Raw genomic sequence first — 16878 nt, 5'->3', positions numbered from 1 at the left:
TCCTCCTCCTCTTCCTCCTCTTTCTCCTTCTCTCTCTTCCTCCTCCTCTTCCTCCTCCTTTTTCCTCCTCTTCCTTCTCCTCCTCCTCCTCCTCTTTCTCCTTCTCTCTCTTCCTCCTCCTCTTCCTCCTCTTTCTCCTTCTCTCTCTTCCTCCTCCTCTTCCTCCTCCTTTTTCCTCCTCTTCCTTCTCCTCCTCCTCCTCCTCTTTCTCCTTCTCTCTCTTCCTCCTCCTCTTCCTCCTCTTTCTCCTTCTCTCTCTTCCTCCTCCTCTTCCTTCTCCTCCTCCTCCTCCTCCTCCCCAGCTTCCTCGAGTGGCGGTGGCCACGTATGGGCCGTGGGTGCCTTTAGGCCAGAATTCCTCAGGAAACGCAGGTTCCGTGTGTGCGTCCCAGCATGTGGGAGATGATAAGAGGCTGCCCACAGCGCCGCCAGCCCGCGATGGCATCGTGTTTGGAAAGAAAGCGAGGCCGCCTGGAAGGCTGCCTGTGTGAAAACCTGGGAACGGGGGTCCCGTCCGCTCCCTTCCCCCCGCCGCGCGCCCATATCGCCTTTGATACAGAACAACAGAGGACATCCTGAGGAAACGCCACCAAGATGCGGAGCGCCGCACGGCTGTTGTGTCGAGGCCTTGGGAAAGAAAGCCAGACTGCAAATAAGATTTTTATTCTTTCCAAGTGTTTTTCCAGGCCACGGCGTCCCCCGTGCCCCGGCCTACCTGCGTCTGGGATGGCGCTGGGAACGGAAGCGCCGCCTTTGTTTGGGCCGCAGAGGCGGGCCGTGGGGACCACCTCTAAGCCCGGGTGGGCAGCACGGGACCCTCGAGGGCCGGGGGGGGAGGAGGGGGGGGACCCTCGACCCTCGACCCTCGACCCTCCTCTTGTTTCTGAACAGCCTCGGATGGATTTGCTTTTCTCCTTCAGAATTTCTTGTTCGGGATCCTCACGGCGCGTTCCTGCGGCGGAACGACGATCGAGGCTCAGTCACAGGCTGAATCGGCGCTCACGGAGCCAAAGACGTTCTCTCCGATAAGAGGAAGGCGAGGAATCCGGTCGCTCACTCCCTGCCGAGCGCTGTGCGCTTCTCCAGGGATGGCCCGCTGCCCCGCAGCCCTGCTTTGTGTCCGAATGCCAGATCATGACGACTTGCGCAGAAACCCACCCGGTGGGCCGTGCAAGGCCGAGCTCTCCTGGCATTTCTTGTGCGTTTGAGACAATGGAAAGAACCTAATAAAGATGGCGTTGTGTGCTCTGCCGTGCTTGCTTCCGGGGTCCTGGGGCCTACCCCGGGGGGGTGGGGAGGGGGCCACAAGGGGGACTCTGGCTGGGGGCTGCCTGCCCACGGACTCGACGGTGGGCCTTTGGCACACGTGTGCCAGAGGACGGAGGCCCCGACTCTTCATCGAGCCCCCCCCAAATCCACGTCTAGTCCAGACACGGCGGCCCCTGGGAAACGCGCCCAAGGTAGGCCGCCAGTCAGCCTGGGTCGTGCCCGGCCTCCCGCCTCTGTCCCAAAGTCGAGGCCCCCCGGACGGACGCCGCCCAGAGTTCCTGTGGGAGGGCGGCCGAGCGGGAAGGCTCCTTTCTCGGGGCTCTGGGTGAAGTCAGCGGCGCGCTGGGAAGGAGGGGGTGGGGGTGGGAAAAAGCAGGAAAAAAAGGCGAAACCACAGGCTTTGTTCCAAAGTAGCATGCACCAGATTGGGTGTAATTACTTTAATTGGTATGAGTGTCGGAGTATTTCTCTCCACTCCATGTCAGGTACCTAATTATATTCCCATTGTGTCCTGAAGTCAATATTGTCGAGCTATTCTCAGCCCTAATCCTCCACATTGAAGTTTGATGGGCCGAGCGAAATCCTCCCTTCAGCAGCTCGTTGTCGGGCCCCGTCAGTCAGCTCGTCCTGGCAGCGGGGCCGGGAAGTGCATCTGCCCCGGCAGGGCCCAAAGAAAACAGCACTTAGGCTGCCGGGCTCCCGAGGAGGCGCGGATGGGACCCTACTTGTCAGGGAACAAAGGGGAGGTTTTCCTCTCTAATGGGAGAATGAAACCCTTAAGACACGTCAAGAGAAAAGCCCTCGCTGGTGAACTCCCAGGCGCTCCGCGGCCTCCCCAATTAAAATGCCAAGCTGATGGGCAGGCTCCGCCGCCGGCCCCCTTTGACAAGGCAAATAAGAAGATTACCCGTGTCTCACGGACGGCACGGCGGGGAGGGGGAGGAGGAGGGAGACCCGCTCTGCGGGGCGGCACGGGGGCACGTGCTGGGGTCGCCCACAACTCGGATCCTGGTCTCACTTTATGACTTGACAGCTCGAAGAGAGAATTGTGGCAAAGGCTAGGCGAATGGGGTTCAGTGACTCACCCAGGGTCACGCGGTTTGGGCTCGAACCCAGGACCCCCCCAATTCCAGACCTGGTGTTCTGTCCACTGTGCCGCCCAACGGCCCCTGATGGTTGCTCTCCTCCTGGCAGCCGCCGGGGATGGCCAAGCAGAGATTGACTTTCCAGGGTCTTGTTTCCCCTGATCATAGGGTCAGAGGTCGGGGCCTGGAGGGGACTTTGGGGGCCCTCGAGCCCATCCCCCTTTCTCTTACAGACGAGGAACAAAAGACAGAGCCGGGACGTGAACTCGGAACCCGTCCTCTGTCTGTCCAGACTCCCACAGACGTTGCTCCCCCTATGGAGGCCGGGCCTGCCCGCGCAAAGAGGGGCTTAGGAGGGAAGCCCCCCAGGGCAGGGGCTGGCTTAGGCCTCTCCTCCCAGCCTCAGCACTTTGCAGAGTGCCCGGCAGGCAGTGCTGCCAGGGGGCAGAGATGGCCTATCAGACCTGTGAGCCGAAGGAGGATCGCCCCAAAACAAGGCAGCCAAGGATCTGCCACGAATCAGATCGTGCGCAGGGTCCCACCCGCCTTTGTTGGTAGACCGCAGCCCCCCCAAGAAGTATGTGTGTATACGTGCATGTGTGTATTCCCCATCTGTGTGCGCAGAGCTGTGTATATGTGTACCCACACATGCAGGAGTGCCACCACTGAAAACACAGTGCCAGTGTGGGCAGCTGGGCAGCTCAGTAGAGAGCCACGCCTGGAAATGGGAGGTCCTGGGTTCAAATGTAGCCTCAGACTCTTCTGACTGTGGGACCCTGGACAAGTCACTTGACTCCCGTTGCCCAGCCTTTACCACTCTCCTGCCTTGGAACCAAAATGGTATTGATTCTAAGACAGAAGGGAAGAAGAATAGACGAGAGGCACACGTGAGCTGAGCCGCCATCCGTTCTTGATGCTCAGCCAGCACGTCTTCCCTTCTGCTCCTATCTTGCCCCAGCCTCCACGTTCCTCAAAGGCGGCTCCCTTCCATGTCTTGTCCCTCCAGCAGATTATGGATCCTGAAAAGGTGGACCTTAAAGGATCCATAAAGAACCTTTTCCGATTCTTTTTTTTTTTTTTTAATCCCTCACCTTCCATCTTGGAGTCAATCCTGTGTATTGGCTCCAAGGCAGAAGAGAGGTGAGGGCTAGGCAATGGGGGTCAAGTGACTTGCCCAGGGTCACACAGCTGGGAAGTGTCTGAGGCCAGATTGGAACCCAGGATCTCCCGTCTCTAGGCCGGGCTCTCAATCCACTGAGCTACCCAGCTGCCCCCCCTTTTCTGATTCTTGAAATCAGTCCGGCCTGTTCTTCCCCTGCCTGGTTCTGGGCCCAGTGTGCCCAGTTGGTCTGTCGACAAGGATTTCTCGGGCCCTGTTGGGTGCCTTATTTTTATAGAACTGTTAGTAGTGGAGCCTGCCCTGGATTGTCCCTCTTAGCCGGGAATCGCACACGCTTCTCTGAGTGGAGCTCCTTTGGGCCTGTAGACTCCCCACCTTCTCTTCTGCCTCGCTCTCACCTTCCCGTCTGCCCTTGGACAAGCTGGCCAGCTTCCCTTTTGTCCCTTCCAGGTAGGGAGGCTGAATCAAAGGCCCCCATTGTGTGTGCTAATTGGACGTCAGGAATAGTGCTGGGCCTCCCGAAGGCTCGTCCCGGCCTCTGGAAGAGCCGGCTCATCCCGAGCTCATCTCCAGGTGGAACAAGTGGCTCATCCCTGGGAGCCCAGAGCAGTCCAGGAGGCTCCCTTCCAAAGCCTGCTTGCATCAGCCAGAAATCTGATGGGAAAAGTGGATTCCCCCTGCGGGGGAAGGAGAAGCAGTGGAGACGGGGTCATGTTTAGACAAGGTGCCTGCCTTGTTGCCGAGAGGGAGGCCTGGGAGTCTGCAGCCTGTCAGAGCTGGCATCGTAGAGGAAAATGTGATCCCAGCCCAAAGGGTTTGGTTTCAGCTGCCCTGGCTGCCTGAGAGGAGCCGGCTGACAGCACCCCAGCCAGACCCCGAGCCTAGCTTGGGCGCTAGCTCACAGGCTCCAAGGGGCCTCCTCGCCCACACAGGGGAGACCCTCTGCAATGGCCCAGGGGCCAACCCCCTCTTTTTTAGAGGGAGAAACCGAGCCTCTGGCTGGAGGAAGGCTTGACCCAGGCCCTCAGAGGCAGAGAGAAGGTCTGGGGGCCCTCATTCTCAGGCCAGCACACCCTGCCTAGAAGGATCTGGCTGGCAACCATCTATCTGCCTTGGTTGACCGGAAAGCGTAGGGGGCAGAGGAAGCTGTAGGCTCCAAGTAGAGCTGGGGAAGCCCTGGCCCAGACAGATTCCCCGTCCTTGGAGAGCCCCTGGGTCCCTTGGGAAGGCCCTGTAGCTCCACCCACCTCAAGCTTGTGGCCACAAGTCCTGGGACTTTCTAAAAGATGTGGGCAGCTTAAGGGGACTGCAGTTCTAAGTCCAGGGTTCAAATCCAACCTGCATGACCCTGAGCGAGTCACTTAGCCTGCGCCTACCTCAGTTTCCTCATCTATAAACTAGGGGTGGTAATAGTACCTACCTCCCGGGGCAGTTGTGAGGATCAGATGAGATAATATTTGTAAAGTGCTATATAAATGCTAGCTGTTACTATTGTTTTTTAAGACCTTCCATCTTGGAATCAATACTGCAGAAGAGCAGTAAGGGCTAGGCAATGGGCGTTAAGTGACTTGCCCAGGGTCACCTATCTAGACAATGTCTGAGGCCAGATTTGAACCCAGCACCTCCTGACTCTGGGCCCCGCTCTCTATCCACCAAGCCACCTTGCTGCCACCCCCACCCCCAGCTATTATTACTATCAATATTTTTATTATAGTTGTTATAGTTAGCCGTCTGACCCTGGACAAGTCATGTCACCTGTCTGCCTCTGTCATCTGTAAAATGGGGACAATGACCGCCCCTCCATCCCGGGGCTGTTGTGAAGATCAGACGACACAATAACCGTGAAGCAATTAGCACAGGGCCTGGCGCATAGTAGGTGCTGCTAAACGTCGGCTCTCCTTTATCGTCACGATCTTGAAAGGAGAAGGTACGAATGAGTATTAGCTCGTGTTTAAAGTATTATCTTGTTTTCTTTTCCGGAAACATTCAATGTATGCTTTCTGGGTCTTGCTCCATCGTCATCCCACCCCTGGGCCCTCTTGGGTGAAAACTAAAAACAGGTGAGCAAAACCCAACGAACATTTCCAACAGCGTATGGGACGCTCCGCTTGCTAATCCCCACAGCTGCTGCCCACTTACAGAGAAGAGAAGCAAATTCCCTGATCGAGAAGGAAAAAAACCAAAAGCAGAAACTTCCTTCTCTTCCCCGACACCGGGCTGTGACCCACCCAGCGGTCGGCAGGCCCCACTGGCCCGATGGCACAGTCATCTGGCTCGTGGTTCCACCCACTGACCAGCAGGCCCAGTGATGAACTCTGCAGCAATCCCGGAGCCAAGGACAGGAAGTTATTAAGACCAGGGACCCTTGAGGGGAAGGAGGAACAGCGGCCGGGGCTCGGTGGTAGATCCTCAATGGCCCAGGCCTTCGGGTGGATGGACGGACGTCACTGAGCACAGGGGACCCAGGCCCCGGGGCCATTTTCCAGGCTTTCCCTATAAACGGCTTGTCCCATCCTGGGTTGTTTCTTGTCTCTGTCTCCATCCAATCAACCCTTCATTTGTCCCTGCATGTTTGTCGGTTGGAGTGGAAAAATCCCCCGCACAGCAGCTCTAGAATGTTCTGGTAACCTACAATTAACCTCCCCCGATCACTCCATAATCTGGTATAATTGCATTTTTCAGAGATTGTGCAATGAAGTTTAGAGGGAGAATGGCAGAACTCAGCCTGCGTCTCAGGGACCTGAAGCTGTTTTCTTCTCGGCCTCAGTGTTCTCCTATCTGAAATGGGGGCAGCGATGCTTACTTTGTCCACAAGGGATCTGGGGGACAGTGGACCTGCCCAGAGGCCATCCCCAGGGCCTCCCGTCTGGGCCACCAAGAATGCACATCACCCTCTTCTCTCGTTCTTTTACCCCCACACCCTGGGACTCAAGTCTGTCCCACGGCACCTTCCCCTTAGGCCACCCTCCCCAGACCACCAAGGTCCAAATCTCGGGGGGTGGGGAGCAAAAGAAGCATTTCCCTTGGAACCAGGGAGACCTGGGTTCAAATCTTATCACAGATGGCCACTTGTCCAGGTCTCAGTTTTTTATCATATCTCCCTCTTTGTCTCTGTCTCTGGGTCTCTCCTCTTTATATTTCTTCCTCTCCTCTCTCTCTCCCTCTGTCTCTGTCTCTGTCTGTCTCTCTGTCTCTTTTCTCCTCTCTCTCTTTTTTTTTCTCTGTATCTGCATGTCTCCCTCTATCTCTATCTCCATCTCTCTGCACCTCTGTTTTTCCTCTCTATCTCTGGGTCCTTGTCTGTCTCTGTCTCTCCTCCCCTCTTTCCCTTTTTCTCTCTGGGTATCTCTGTGCGTCTCTCCACATTTCAGCCTGTCTCCCCCCATCCTGGGTCAGGAGTCAGAGGACTTGAGTTTGAATCCCCAGTGGGCCACTTGTTTCCTGTGTGACCCAGGACAAATGTCTTTCCTGCTCTGGGCCTCAGTTTCCCCCTCCAAGATCCTCTGTTCTCTACTGGCTCTGGGGAGCCCTTCTGGCCAGGGCCCTTCGGAGGCCCTGAGCAGCACCCTTGGGGAGCAGCCCAAGAGACTAGAGATGAGCCCTGAGTTCTAGAGCGGTTCGTGTTCCCGAGTTTAGAAGTCACTTCTTGGAGCTCAGAGCACGGACCAGCACTCATGGGTGGCCTTCTCTGGCCCGCCCGGCCCAGGTCCCCAGGCCGGACGTCCCTGACCCCGAGGAGGAGGAAGGACCTCAGAGGCCATCTGGTCCATGCCCCTCCCTCACGTCGAGCCCCTGAGAGGGAAAAGAGACTTGGCCAGGGTCACGCGTGTGGCGTGAGAGGCGGCATTTGGGCCCAGGGCTCTCCCTGGTTGAAGATCTGCACTCAGGGTTAAAAGGAAACGAGTGTGGACGGATTCTCACGCAGGCACGAGTACCCACAAGTCCTTCCTCCATCTCGGCGTTGTTTTAAGTGTTTGCTCACCTCCGCCCACTCCCACTTCCATTTTTCAGGGCAGTCCTCACTAGGGTGGGGCCGGCCGGAGCCCAGGGGCCCCCGCCTTGGGGCTGGCTTGGGGGTGGGGGGGATTGGCATGGCTGACATGGAGACAGGTGTGAGCCCCAGTGTGGACGCTGACAGAAGGACAAAATGGGGGCAGGGCGCAGGGAGACCAGGGGAGCCCTAAGATTTCTTCTGACCGTCGCGAAAGGCTTTGAGGGTGGGGGACACTGGCCGACCCCCCCATTTTTCAGATGATGTGATTGAGGCTCAGAGCAGCAGAAGGGCCTGCCCAAGCTCTCTCAGTTCATTTGCACCAGAGCTGGCCCTCGGCCTCAAAGGCCAGTGTTGTTCCGACTCTGCCGCTGCCTCCTGGTATCTGGGGGTACCCCCACCTCGAGAGAACTGCCTGCTCCCAAGGGACCCCCAGCTGGAAGGGGCCTCAGAGGGCATCTGGTCCAGCCTCCTCATTTTACAGTTGGAGAAACTGAGGCATAGAAAGGGCAAGTGGCGTGACTGAGGCCACCCTGGGAATAAGTGACAATGTCTGTCAGGTTTAGAACCAAGATCCTGGGACTCCAAGCCCAGCGTTCTTTCCCGGGGCCATCCTGCCTCCCTGCTGCTGCCCACTGCTACCGGCCCGGTGCCCCCCGGCCTCTCCCGCATGGCTCTGCGTGGCACAGGCCCCTCTCTCCTTTGGGAGCAGGTGGGACACGCCCGGGGGTGGCTGCGAGGGCTGGGCCGGGGGGGGGGGCCCTGCCCCCCAGCCACCCCTCGAGGACACAGTGAGTCAGGCTGACCAAGGAGACTCGGCCCCATCAGCCGCCTCCTCCTCACACGCCTCAGTGAACCATGGCCAAGGACAAGCCTGCAGCTGGGCCGAGGGAGCCTCCCATGGCCTTGGGAAGGACTGGGGACCCCAGACAGATGGGGCAGCAAAGGCTGCTGAGGCTTTGAAGCCCAGGCCCTCCCCTCCATCTTCTCGACAGCTCTCCATCGCCACCCATCAGCCTTATCTCTCTTCTGTACATTCAAGGCCTCGGTGGCCCTCATCCTCCTTCCTCTGCCTCTGTCTCTCCATCTCTGTTGCTGTCTCTCAGCCTATCTCTCCCCCTCCCCCTTCTCTCCTTCCTTCCTCTCTCTTCTGTCTCTCCCTGCTCTTTCTGTCTCTCGGTCTCTGTCTCTCTCCCTCTCAGTCTCTGTCTTTGTCTCTCCTATTCTCTCCTCCTCTAAATCTCTCTCTTCTCTCATTCTCTTTTTCTCTCCTTCCTTCCTTTCTTGTCTCTCTCCCTCCTCTCTCTGTCTCTCTTCTCAGTCTCTGATTCTGTCTCCCCTCATTTCTCTTTGTCTATCTTTCTGTCTCTCTCCAGGGTTAGGGAAGCCCCCCACACACATACAGCCAGCCTTCCCTCCCTCTGTCTTTCCTTCCTTCCTTTCTTCCTTACCTCCCTCCCTCCATCCCCCCTTCCTTCTTTCTTTCCTTTCCTTCCTCCCTCCCTTCCTTCTTCTCTTCCTTCCCTCTGTCTTTCCTTCCTTCCTTCCTTCCTTCCTTTCTTCCTTACCTCCCTCCNCCTCCCTCCTTCCTTCCTTCCTTCCTTCCTTCCTCCCTCCCTTCCTTCTTCTCTTCCTTCCCTCTGTCTTTCCTTCCTCTCTTCCTTCCTTCCTCCCTTTCCCCCTTCCTTCCATCCTTCCTCCATGCCTCTCCCCCACACACCCCCCTGACCCCCAAATCTTAGTCCACACTGAACCCACCACTGGATGTGGGCAGCCTGGCAAAGGCAGGATCCGAGGAAGAGGGCCGATGTCCAGCAGACCTCTTAAACTCAGTAAGAGAGAACTTGCTCTCTTTCTCCCAAACTCTCTGCACCTCCTACCTTCCCTATTATTGGTTTTTGCTTTGAGACTAAAAAGAAGAGCAGGGCTGGCAAACAGGGTTAAGTGACTTGTCCCGGGTCACACAGCCGGGAAGTGTCTGAGGTCACATTTGAACCCAGGGCCTTCTGATTTCAGGCCTGGTGCTCTATCCATTGAGCCACCCCTCCTTCTCTGTTACCACTGGCTCCCTATGGCCTCCAGATGAAGTACAAGATGCTCTGTTTGGCCTTCAAAGCCCTCTGAAGCTGCCCCCTCCTCTCACACTCGCCGGGCCAACAGCGAAGTGTTCGTGGAATTCTTACCAAAATATACACGTAGGTGGCGGCAGGGAGGCAGAGAGTGTTCCGAGCACACGCGGGTCCGAGTAGCCTCTCACAAACTCTGCCGGGGAGCCGGAGCGTTTGCTAGGATTTCCGACAATGCACGAAAACTCCCTCCCGGCCTCTGGACGGTGTGGCGGCGCGCTCTCCCCTTTTCCGGAGCGGGCAGCTGCTCCTTTCCTGAACTGCCGGGGCTGAGTGGAATAGCCAGCACGTTGGATGACAGAGACGGGCTCCAGACGAGCATCAACTGGGCAGAACCTAAGAAGATGGCTTTAATAGGGCTCAATGCAAAATCTTACACTTGCCTTGAAAAAGTCTACTTTCCAAGGGCAAGATGGGGGAGACCTAACAGGGCAGCATCTTCTCTGAAAAAGATCTGGGAATCCTAGTGGACCGCTAGCTCCATGAGTCAGCAGAACGACGTAGCTGATGGCGTCTGGGGGAGCATTCGGAGCCCAGAGGCCCGCTGTCCTCTGCCCTGGACAGGAGCTAGAGTCTCGTCTTCAGTCCTGGCTACCAGATTTCAGGAAGGGCGTTAATAAGCCAGCGAGCCTCAGGGGAGATGGCCAGAGGCAGAGAGAATCTCAAGGGAGCTGGCCGTGGTCTAACCTGGAAGGAAAAAAGCTTAGGGGGAGCGTGGCAGTCGTCCTCAAGGTCTGAATTATCGGAGAGGAACCCGGGATTAGACTTGGGCCCAGAGGACGAGACAAGGAACAGTGGGCGGAAGGGGCAAAGAGATCACTTTAGAGTCAATGCCAAGGGGGCAGCAGGGTGGCTCAGTGGAGTGAGAGTCAGGCCTAGAGATGGGAGGTCCTGGGTTCAAATCCGGCCTCAGACACTTCCCAGCTGTGTGACCCTGGGCAAGTCACTTGACCCCCATGGCCTACCCTTACCACTCTTCCACCAAGGAATACACAGAAGTTAAGGGTTTAAAATAAATAATAAAGAGTCAATGCCAAGAAAAACTTCCTCCAACAATCAGACCAACCCCAAAGTGTCCTGAGCTGTTAGGAGCCGTGTGAGCTGGCCAGTGCATCTCCCCTTTCTAAGCCTCGGTTTTTTCATCTGTATAATGGGCGCCCGAAAAGCCCCAGACGGCTCCGATGAGAAAGAAACGCAACCATGTGCTGCTCTCCTCTGGCCCCGTGAGCGCTAGACACGGGCACTGCCATTTGTTATGGCTATTACTTTTCACGAGCTGGCTTGCCGTGGCTCCCCGTGTCCCCATGGAGGATAAAGGCATGGCTGAGCTCAGATTTCCCTTATGGCCGACGGGACTCGTATTTACTATTTAACATCCTTCTCTTCCTAGGCAAACTGGGTGCCTTTCCTGTGGGGGTTCAGCGCCCCCGGTCAGAGGCAGAGGGAGTCACCCGCTAGAGACTTGGGGCGAAGGCGGGCTCCGTGCCACCCTTGGCGAGGGCGAGCAGGAGGAAGGAGGAGGAGGAGGAGGAGCGGCCACCGAGCCGGCCCCGGGTTCTACCGCTGGGAGAGGACGGACAGAGACGGAGCTCCGGCATCTGCCGGCACAGGAGGGCTCGTTCTCCCGTACGGCGGCTTCCCCCGGCGGCGGCAGAGGCTGGGCGAGACGCCGAAGGGCCCTGTCTGATGTTGGCACTTTCACGCGGATTTAGGAGCCTGGAGCCTGCTTTTAATTGTCTCTCCCCACCTCCCGCAAATGCTCCGGATTTCACGGGGATTCTGAGCCTGGGGCTCACCGGAGCCCGGGCTGCCAGCAGGGCCAGAGCCGTTGGCCTGGCCTGCCTCTCCCTTAATGATGCTGTCTGTCACACGGGCCATGTGGCGCTCCCCTACGTGGGGTCGGGCCAGAGTCTCCGGGGGCTTCGGCTTCTCTCCGACGGCCCAGAGCTCCAAGGGGGGAGGCAACTGTTCAAGATCCAAGTGCGCTTTAATGGGCTGCCAATCACCCAAGCTGGGCCCAGCTTCCCCATCTCCGGCCCTAGCCGTACCTGATGTGCGCAAGGCTCGGCCCTGGGCTCTTAGGGGGTATCAGATGGGGCCAACGAGGCCAAGCCGAGTCCTGCCTCCCATCTCTCCCCTCTCCAGGCCAGCCTCCGCACAGCTGCCGGAGGCATGTGCTGAAAGTGTAGACATGTTCGACTAAAGCTCCAGGGGCTCCAGAGGGTTTCCAGGGTCAGACGCAAACCCCTCTGTTTGGCACTGAGAGCCCCTCGCAATCCATCTCTGACCCACCTTCCCTGGCTTCGCAGCAGCTTTCTTTCCTTCGTGTGAGGCAGTTCTTTTATTGAAACTTCATTTGTTTCAATTAACAGTTAATTTCTTTCCCTACCATTCCCCTACCCCCATGGAGGAGGAAGGAAGGAAGGAAGGGAAGGAGGAAGGAGGGAGGGAGAAAGAGGGAAGGAGAGAAAGAAAGAAAGAAAGAAAGAAAGAAAGAAAGAAAGAAAGAAAGAAAGAAAGAAAGAAAGAAAGAAAGAAAGAAAGAAAGAAAGAAAGAAGAAGGAAGGAAGGAAGAGAGAGAGAGAAGGAGGGAGGGAGGGAGGAAGGAAAAAAGAAAAAAGAAGATGAAGGAAGGGAGATGGAGAGAGGGAGGAAGGAAGAAAGAAAGGGAGGGAAGGAGAGAGGGAGGGAGAAAGGGAAGACTGAAGGAAAGAAGGAAGGAAGCAAAGAAAGAAAACAAAAGCCATTGTAACCAATGTCCATAGTGGAGGAAAGGAAATTCCCTCACTGACCCTGGCCCAAAATATTAGTTTCATTCTGTCCCCTAAGGCCTCCCCACTCTGCTTGCTTCCTCGTGGGTCTTGTGAAGTCATGGTTTGGCATTGCATTGATCAGAGTTTTCACATCTTTCAAAGTTGCGTTTCTGCCTAACACTGTAGAAACCATTCTCCTGGTCCTGCTTCTTCGCTTTACATCAGTACATACAGGTCTTCCCAGGATTCTCTGAAATTGTCCTTTTCATTATTTCTGGCAGCAAAACATAGTCCTCCGTGCCTGTCAGGTTCCATCCTTTGTTCAGGCCTTTCTCAGTTGATGGGCACACCTGCCATTTCCAGTTCTGTACTGCTATGAAAAGAGCTGCTCTCCATTTTTCTGTCCATGTGAGGCCTTTCCCTCTTGCTTTGATGATTCCTTTGAGGAACATCCAGACTCTCTATTTCCCAGTCAAGCTGTGGTTCTTAGTGGTTCCCATCCATGACATTCCATCTCTCGTCTCATTGTCCTCCCACAGGCTACCTACCCCCTTCCTGGAATGCTGTCCGTGTCACCTCTACCTGGAAGAATCCCTAGCTTTGTCATGGCTCATTTCCCCTCCTACACAATGGCCTGTCTTCATCTTCCCAATTGCTAGTACTCTCTGTGGTTGTTGCTTACTCATTTTTCAGTTGTATCTTACTCTTTGCAGCCACACTTGGAGTTTTCTCCAAGGCAAGGCTGCAAGAAGTAGTTTGCCATTTCCTTCTCCAGCTCATCTGACAGATGAGGAAACTGAGGCAAACAGTATTAAGTGACTTGCCTACAGCCACACAACTAGTAAGTATCTGAGTCTGGATTTGAACTTAGGAAGATGAGTGTTCCTTGTGCCCTCTACATCTCCCCAAAAGATTACTCTATTTACTTGTCTGGGTTCATGTTGCTTCGCCCCTGAAAGCTTCCTAGCAGTCTTCCTGAGGGCAGAGAGACTTGATGAGGACTTGGAGGTGAGGAGGGAATGCATTCAGGGCACCGGGATTGGCCAGTACAAACATGTGGTGATGGGAGATAGGAGCATCATGTGTGAGAAATGGAGAAAAAGGTAAGTGTGGCAGGAGAGTCCAACAAAGTAGGAAATGGAGGTAAAGGCCATGTTGGAAGGGCTTTGGAAATTCAGCAGAGGAGTAATGGAGAGCCACTGGGGTTTACTGAGTAGGGGAGTGACATGGTCCTTTAAGGAAAATCATCCTGTCATCAGCATGTGGACGGACTAGAATAAGGAGACGGTTGGGAGAAACCATTAAGGAATCTACTGAAGTCATCTCTATGAGAGAAGATAAGGGCCTGAACTAAGATTGTAGCCATGGGAGCAGAGATAAGGGGTCAGATTCTTAAGGCACAGTGGAGGCAGAAAAAGCAAAATTTGGCAACTGAGTAGAAACATGGAATGAGGGAGAGTAAAGAATCAAGGGCAGGGACAACTAAGTGGCTTGGTGGACAGAGATAGGTCTAGAGACAGGAGGTCCTGGGTCCAAATTTGGCCTCAGATACTCCCTAGCTGTGTGACCCTGGGCAAGTCACTTAACCCCAAATGCCTAGTCCTTGCCACTCTTGTGCCTTGAAACTGATATTTAATATTGATTCTAAGATAGAAGATAAGGTTTTTTTAAAGAGTCAATAATAAAACCCTGGTTATTTCCCTGAGAAAATGGAAGAATGGTGATGCCTTTGGTAGTCTAATAGGTGGAATGGCCAATAAAAACCCAGTTCTTAAAGCACATATAATATTAATAGAAATAAAAAAGCCAGGAGGAGGAGGAAGATTTGAATGGGCAGATAATGGGCTCACTTTTGGACAGATTGAGTTTGAGATGTGTATGGGACAGCTAGTTTGAAAAGTCCAGTAGATCATGGGTGACATGGAGGCTCAGGGGGAAGACAGGCTGGAGATATGGATCTGTGAGTCATTAAAATAGACATGATGCTATTGAATCCATGAGAACTGATGAGGATCCCAAGAGGGAGAAAAGGAGAGGTTCTAGGAGATGTCTGAGAGAATCCCCAAAGGTGGAAGGCATGCTTTGTTATATGTGGCGAGCCAGCAAAGGAGCTATAGAAGGAGCAGTCTGTCACGTGGGTTAAGAGCAAGGAGAGAAGAGTCTTATGAAAGTGAGAGAGAAGAAAATATGCAGCCGGAGAGGGCAGGCATCAGTGTTCAATGCAACAAAGATATCAAGACAGATGGAGACTGAGAGAAGACCTTCCGATGTGACAGTCAGTGCTACATGAACTGATGCAAAGCAGAGTAAGCAGAACCAGGGGAAAATTGGATACAGATTATATGAGGAAACAAGATTATATGGAACATTTACGAATGACTCGGCTATTCCTAACGATACAGTGATCCAAGAAAATCCTCAAGAACTCATGATGAAAACTGCCATCTGCCTCCAGAGAAAAAAAACTGATGGAGTTGGAATGCAGACTGGGACACACTATGTCTCACTTTATTTCTTCATTTTTCTTTTGTTTGTCAAACTTTCACAAAATGACTAATATAGAAAAATGTATTACACTAACATACAAATAAGATCAATACTAGATTGCTTGCTGTCTTAGGGAGAGAGGATAGGAGGAAGAGAGGGAGAGAAGAAGCCGGGTGAGAATTTGGCTCAAACTTAAAATGAAGGTTAAAAAAGTTTCTTCATGTAAATGAAGAACAAAATAAAATGTTATTTTTTTAAAAAAAGAGAAAGGGAACAGATAGGTGGCTCAATGGATTGAGAACCAAATCTAAAGAAAGAGGTCCTGGGTTCAAATCTGACATTGGACTCTTCCCATCTGGGTCTCCCTGGGCAAATCACTTGATCCCCATTGCCTAGCCCTTGTCACTCTTCTGCCTTGGAACCAATACACAGTATGTCAAAAGATAAAGGCTCAGAAAAAGAGAGATCATTGGTCACTTTGGAGAAAACAGTTTCTGTTGAATGGGGTCAGAAGCCAGGAAGTTGAAAAGTGAGTGAGAGGAGAAGAGGAAGAAGCAATGAGCATAGAGAGCTTTTTTCCTAGAGTTAGGCTGAGAAAGGGAGGATTGGATAACAGCCTGAGAGGACAGGAGGGTCTAGTGAAGGGTGGTTTTTTTTCTCTTTGTTTTTTGTAAGGTTGGAGGAGGCTTGTGTGTACTTACAGATTGGCGGGGGGTGGGGGGGGTGGGAGGGAGGATCCAGTAAAAGGGACATGGAAAGGGCTGATGATCAAAGATACATTCTTTTTGAGAAAATAAAAAGGGAGGGCATCAAGGGAACATGGAAATGGCTTGGCTTTGGCAAAGAGAAGGAGACAATGGATGTAGGAAAATAGATGAAGAGAAAACAGCAAGAATCAAATGGACAGAGATAAAAAGAGAAAGAAATAGAGAGAGAGAAGGTAGTTGATCAAGCCAGTGATGCTGAGTCACAGAACAGATCCAGAGGGTGAGAGAGACACATGGGAAAGAGAGGAAAGGAAAGGGAGAAAAGGAGGAAATCCCCTGCCATTAGTTCCCAGCTAGTTCAGGGACTCTCCAGGGAGGTCACGGATCAGGGGATCCAACCCTGGAAAGAAGGAAGGATGCAGGGACCTTGGCGGTGGCCCCATCAGTAGTTGGGCGGGGGCTCTTGACTCCATATTCTGAGGTTGAAATGGGAAGAGGAAAGCAGGGGGGTGGGGTCCTGTTATTTTGGAAATGGAATAACATTTCAGAGTGCTAATGGGACAAGGTAAGATCCAGCAAGAAGATGGAGAGAACCTGGGACAGAGAATCAGCAGACCTGGCAGCCATTAACAGTGTGACCTTGAACAAGTCACCTAAAAGGGATATGATAAAACATAGCATGACATGATATGTAATAAATGAAAGTAAAATATTAAATGTAATATTAATTTTTTAAAAGAATGTGGTCGCCATTTATAAAATTAACTCTCAAGTCAGGAGTCTGTTAGTAACTCTTAACAATTAATTTTAATAATTTTAATAAATTTATATATAAATAAATAACTTAATAAATTTCAATAAAAAGCTGAATCAGGAAGCCTGCCAAAGTCCGCAAAAAACCCTCACACACACAGCCAGCACCAGAGGTCCCACTCAAGACCGTCTTCCACACTGTGCCAACCCAGAAAGAGAGAGAGAGAGAGACCCCCTTCATGCACCACACCTTTTTACTTCTGTCCCCCTCCTTCACACAAAGTACACACATAAAATGGGATACAGGGTAGGACAAACTTAGGGAGTGATTTCTATCTACACACATGATATAACATAACCGGGCAAGAGTAGTCATTTATTAAGTGCCTGCTGTATGCCAGGCACTGAGGAGACAAGAACAAGCAAAAGCAGTCCCTGCCTTCAAGGAGTTTACTGTCCAATGGGGAGACAGCTTGCCAACAGCTATGTGCATCTGGGGTATGCACAGTGCATAGGGAAGGCCATCTCAGAGAAGGCACTTGGTGGGCGAGGAGAGGAGGGAAGGGGGCTATTAGCAAAGTCTCTGG

General features: G+C 53.5%; 1 protein-coding gene across 1 annotated transcript in view; it reads left to right on the top strand.

Annotated features, from left to right (window-relative positions):
* Positions 1 to 1246, top strand: part of TXNRD2 (thioredoxin reductase 2) — a gene marked incomplete at its 5' end in the record, with an annotated part of 37876 nt that extends 36630 nt beyond the window's left edge. Inside the window, one exon of the mRNA XM_044674549.1 lies at positions 921 to 1246. The remainder of the gene's footprint in view (positions 1 to 920) is intronic.
* Positions 1247 to 16878: the final 15632 nt, after the last annotated feature.

Source organism: Gracilinanus agilis, chromosome 1 (genome assembly GCF_016433145.1).
Source record: "Gracilinanus agilis isolate LMUSP501 chromosome 1, AgileGrace, whole genome shotgun sequence".
Classification (NCBI taxonomy): domain Eukaryota; kingdom Metazoa; phylum Chordata; class Mammalia; order Didelphimorphia; family Didelphidae; genus Gracilinanus; species Gracilinanus agilis.
The sequence above is the reverse complement of the archived record's forward strand: the minus strand, read 5'-3'. Positions and strand labels throughout refer to the sequence as shown.